Genomic DNA, 5,981 nt, shown 5'->3' on the forward strand with positions numbered 1-5,981 from the left:
AGTTGGGATCGAACCCGGGTCTCTGTAAGGCAGCAACTCTAATGTGCCGACCTTGCGGTTAAACACGAGAGATTAGCCTTCCTCCTTGCACTCTTAATATCAAATCCTAAATTTAATCCAGTCAAGTGAGAGATCTGGGGTGTCCAATTAAATGTTAAGGACCTCAGGAGTTTTGAAATACAGTGGGACCTTGAGTTCAAATGTTCAAAACCCCTTGAAAATTGCAACTCAGGTGGATAGGTTAGAGAAGAGGGCATTTGGCAATGCTTGCCTTCATAGGCCAAAGCATTGGGTGTAAGAGTCGGGATGTTATGTAGCAGCTGGGCATACCATTGGTCAGTTCACACTTGGAGCACTGTGTATCACTCTGACTGCACACTACATTACGAGTGCAGAAGAGATTCGCCAGGATGTTGCCTGGAGTGGAGGGGTTTACTTACAAGGAGAGATTGGGTAGGCTGGGTTTATTCCCACTGGAATGTAGGGAGCTGAGGGTGACCTTATAGAGGTTCATATATTACAAGGATCATAGATTGGTCGATAATCAGCATCCTTTTCCCCCCAAGATGGAGGTCTAAAAAAAAGGACATAAGTTTAAGATGAGAGGGAAGAGATGTAAAGGAGATCTTAGGGGAAAGTTTTTCACACAGAGGGTAATGGTTATATAAAACAATTTACCTGAGCAAATGGTAGAGACAGATACCACTGTAATGGGACATGTACTTGGGATAGGAAAGGAATGCAGGGAGACAGCCCAAATAGCATAGACAGGCGTGACGCATTAGGCTGAAGAACCAGTTTGACGCATTAGGCTGAAAAACCAGTTTCAGTGCTGTACAACTCTAAGATTAACACTTTAATATTCAAGAACACGTGTCCAGGTCAACCTGGATTGCTGGCTGCTGTTCCGCTGTCTAATTATTACATGGTAGTTGGACAGGTCATAGAGTCATACAGCATGGAATCAGGCCCATCGAGCCACACCGACCAACATGTCGCATCTACACTTGTCCCACCTGCTGCCGTTTTGGCCCATATCCCTATAAACCTATCCTATCCATGTGCCTGTCTAAATGTTTCTTGGACGTGGTCGGGTATGAGTGCGTGTGTAGTTCATGTCTGACAGTGCTATTGGTAAAAGATAAAATGAACCGAACTGCTGACATGTAAAACACGAGTACCTATAAACGTGAATGGTATTGATCTTATAGATCCCTGACAGAAGGAAATTGAGGCCGGAGTCTCACTAAGAACACTGGACGGCTGATGTATCATCCACATTCACATCCACCAGTGCACTGGAAACAGAGGATGTCAAACCTTTAGTGTGGAAGTCCATATCATGGGGAAGAACCTTAAAATTGCATTCAGTCTAGTTCTAGATCTGTGTTAGACGTACATCTTCCAACAAAGGGCACTAGAATTCTGAAACCATCTTCTCAAAATTCTGTAAATATAGTCTCAATTAAAAAAACTCAGTACTAAAATTGTGAGACTTTTATTAAGAAAAGGGTATTAATACTTATGGAATCAGGCAGACGGAAAATTAAGATCAAACATAATGTAACCGCTTGGTGGAAAGACTCAAATGAATGTGTGACTTATCATCCTAAGAAATCTTGGTAACGTCTTACTGCCTTTAACTCAAACGTTCCAGTGAGCAAAGAATGATGAGAAGGTGATGCAGATAACCAGAGTTGGGATTCAGCAGACGCAAAGCAGAGGGGTTTGCAGGCTAGGCTAATATACAAGACACAAATTAAAATGTCTGAGGAAGGAGCCCATAATAAGATGAACTCCTGCAAGTTCAAATTAGCAATGCAAAGTTCAGACTTCAGTCACCTCCGGAAGAAAGTGAAAGGGGAGAAAACCTGATCTAAATTGCATGACGTGCTCTGGGTTACCATCAGTGGCACGTGCCTGGGTTCAAATAACCACCTTGCTTTTAGACTGGCGGTTTAAGGAGAAATGCATGCATGCAATGGTACAAGAAATGAGGAACCTAATAATCTTATAAACAAGTTATTCAGTGGCTGTAAGAAAAGTCAAACATTCTCGTCTGTGATAAAAGCAGAACCAAATCATTCTCACATGGTCAAAGTACAAAGTGAGTCAGGCTGTAACTAAACTGTAAATGATCCAGTTTTCAGTCATAAGACTCTGCAATCACATCACAACATGTGATTTCTTTTTCAATGATTTCATACAGAAAGGACCCACACACCCAAAAATAGAACACTACAATTCTTTCAAACCAGATCCATTGCCCCTAGTTAGGTCTGCAGGCAAGACCAGACATCGCAACGTCTGGATATCTGCCTCTTAAGTTTTAGTGCAACAGCAGCACATAATGTAGTTAATTTAGTACAGCACATGCACAGGCCCTTCAGCCCACAATATCTGTGCCGAACAAAATGCCGAAATGTAATCTGATCTGCATGATCGTGAACATGATCCATATCTCTCCAAACCCAGTATCTATCTAAAAGTCTCTTAAACGTCACTATCGTATCGGTCTCCCCCCATCATCCCGGCACCAGGCAGCTGCCACCCTCTGTAAAAAAACGTACCCCGCACGTCTTCTTTAAACGTTGCCACTCTCACCTGAAAGCCAAACCCTCTAGTCTACGCCATTTTCACCCTGGGGAAAATGTTCTGATGGCCTACCCTAGTGATGCATAATATATCCAACTAAGCTCAGCCACATCAAGTCTAGAGCAGAAGCGAAACACAGCCTCACAGGGAGTTAACATCACTCATTTGTGCAATGCAGACAGTAGAAGAGTTAACTCTGCAGTCTAGACAGACCAAGTACACAAGAACAGTACACAAGAAGGGTCTCGACCGGAAACGTCACCCTTTCCTTCTTGCCAGAGATGCTGCCTGTCCCGCTGAGTTACTCCAGCATTTTGTGTCTACACACAACATAGTCTAACTGGAACAAACTGAGAGAATTCCTTGTTACACTTGAATTAGCAGACACAACACCAAATGTACACCTGAGCGAGAACTCGAGGGGACCACTGACCATGTAGGGATTTACATTTGAAGGGAAGAAAGGAAGGAGGAAAGGAGTAAGAGTTCTGTACTTAGTTAAAACCACAGGAAAAAAGGAAGCGAGGGTAAAGAATAGGTGAAATGGAAATTTTCTAAGGGAAGAGGTAAAAGGATGGAAAAGTGCAGTCAACACTGTCAGAAAATGAAATGGGGAAGAATTAATGTTTGAGACAGAAGCAACAATTGCGAACAGCTAGATAAAAGCATAAACATGTCATAACTTATAGAAGTATTTTATAAGGTAACTAGACTGACATGGGCCCATTGGGTCCAAATCTCTCCTGCGGGCCTCTGCTGCAGGCTGGGTAACCCTCCTGCAACTGACGATCCTGACAACCCATGGACCTGTTGCTGGATGGGGAGTATCCCCCTGGGCTGTGAGCAGGCGAGGGGGGACATAACTTATATATCTCTATATATATGCATAGATGTTAAAAGCAGACAGTAGGCTGCTCCGGGTGTTCCAGTTTCTTCCCATACCCCAATGTGCCAATTGTGGGGCATCTTGCTTATAGACCCTTATCTGAGGCAGGTTTGACACCAACTCACAATTGGCAGGTGTCCAAACAGCATGTGTGTAATTTATGTATAATTTGTACTTTGTGGCACCTGTGTCTGTGATGCTGTGAGATTTTCATTGTACCTGTACCTCCACCATTTTCATGCATGGTCACATGGCCGGAAGGCTGGAGGCCGCGGCCTGTAGAGGGAAGCCACCGAGCCCGGACCCTGCCTGTCCCCTGAGGACCAGAGAACCGGAGAGGAGTGTGGAGGGAGCCAACGGATGCAAGAGAAAGGGCCGGTAAGAGAGTTAACAGGGGTCTTACCTTCCGCGCCCTCAAAGGCAGTGAGAGGCCTCCCCGGGGCATAAAGGGATGATGGTTCGTTGGACGATCTGGACGGAGGCAACATCTGGAGGCCTTGCAGCAGCCTGGGGCTCACCTGGAACAGACGCCGCTCCAGAAGACCAAGCACGTGGACATTAAAAATGGCATCAAAACCTGGCAACTATTGCATGCAGTCTCAGTGAACTATTTCTATGCACGTTGTACTAATCAGGGATTGTGTTTAGGTATGGCAATACTACTTAACTGTGTGCAAAAAATAATTTTCACTCTGTGTCTGTACACATGATCCTTCATCAACCTCCTTTACTGTATCCAATGTTCCAGGTGTAGACTCCTATATATCGGCGAGATAAAGGGCAGGCTCGGCGATTGTTTAGCTGAACACCTTCGCACAGTCCACCTAAACCTATGTGAGCTCCCGGTTGCTAAACACTAATTCCCCCTCCCAGTTCCATAACTGACCTTTCAGGCCTTGGCCTCCTCCACTGATAGTGTGAGGCCCAAAGCAAATTGGAGGAACAGCACCTCATAATTCCCTTGGGCAGCTTGCAACTCAGCTGAATGGATAACCCTTGCTTTCCTTCTCTCTACATCCCTCCCCATCCTAGTTCTCTGACCAGTCCGACTGTCCTCATGATTTTATTTTTATCTTTCTATGTTTCCCTCTCACCTTCCCCAGCTATCAATGATGTATTCTACATTTTCCTTGATCTTGTCCCTTTGATGTCTCGTTTTCACACCTTACCCTTCCATATCTGTCTCCCTCATCCCTGACTCTGTTTGAAGAAGGGTCTCAACCCGAAACATTACCCATTCCTTCTATCCAGGGATGTTGTTGCCTGTCCCACTGAGTTAGTCCAGCATTTTGTGTCTATCTTCATAATAAAGAACCATTGAACCACATGCCAATAAACTCACCTCACTTGAAATAAGTTTTAGAAATGTCTTTCTTTAATCTGAAACTGCTGTCCAGGTCAGACCTCTGCTACATGACGCCAAAGGTCGTAGCTGAAAAGGTTTTAAACCATGAGGTAAAAGAAAAGGGGAAAAAAAGCAACTCATTCACATATGGTTGCACATAGCAACTCTGCCCCACCAGAGTTTCAGAAATTACTATTACATCATAGCTTGAAAGAGTATACAAACATTGTGGGCACAATTGTTCTTGGACCAAAAAACCCCCCAATTTTTTTCTCTCTGTGATTCTCTCTATATTCCATGTGATAGCAATCTCAGGCAGAAACCTTGTGTGTTGATTAGATGAAGGTGGTTGTGCCGAGTATACTATGTTGAGGAACTTGTTCAGTGATGTCTTAGGGCTGGGTTGATAGAACAAGAACCTCAACCATCTTTTGCTGTACAAATATGACCACAATCATTGTTTTCTCTTTGTTATCCGTTGACTTCAGTTTTATCTGCGCTTCTTAGTGCCCCCCCATACTGTGACATTTTTCGATGATGTCAAAGGCGTTCATTCGCAACTCGCTTCTGGAAATCGCTGGTCCACATTTGCACTGATGCTGTGCTGGATCCTGGAGAAAGGTAATCTTAGGGAATCCAAAATGAGCATTGCTGAGCATTCTTTTGGAGATTCTATTGACGATGTCTTCCATTATTTTAGTAATGGTTTAAAAGTTAGTAAAACTTTTTTTTAAACTATATCCCCAAATATGTGCCTTACTCTGAAGCCGAGAATAGCACCTCTTACTGCATTGATGTGGTTGTGTTGCACAGCACCCCTGCATAAAACAAGACAGCGATTGGGGTTTGGGCAGGAAGTGATGGTGATGAAAACTATTCTACATAAGACACGTTAAAAAAACAGGAGAAAGAAATTACGCAAAGCTTTTGTTTCACTTCTGTCTGGGACTCATAGACAGAAAGATGATAAGGCACCAACCTTATCTGACATTCGGATCAAGTTGTATCTCAGGATGTGGGATAATTACGAGAAAAGAAACAATTCCCACATGACAATGCACTGATCAAAAACAGAGGCTGAAAGCATAAACAGATGCACGTATACACACACCCACACAAAATAATCCATACCACTCTAAAGCATTAAATTCGCCA

Source organism: Rhinoraja longicauda, chromosome 27 (assembly GCF_053455715.1).
Source record: "Rhinoraja longicauda isolate Sanriku21f chromosome 27, sRhiLon1.1, whole genome shotgun sequence".
In the NCBI taxonomy this organism is placed as follows: Eukaryota; Metazoa; Chordata; class Chondrichthyes; order Rajiformes; family Arhynchobatidae; genus Rhinoraja; species Rhinoraja longicauda.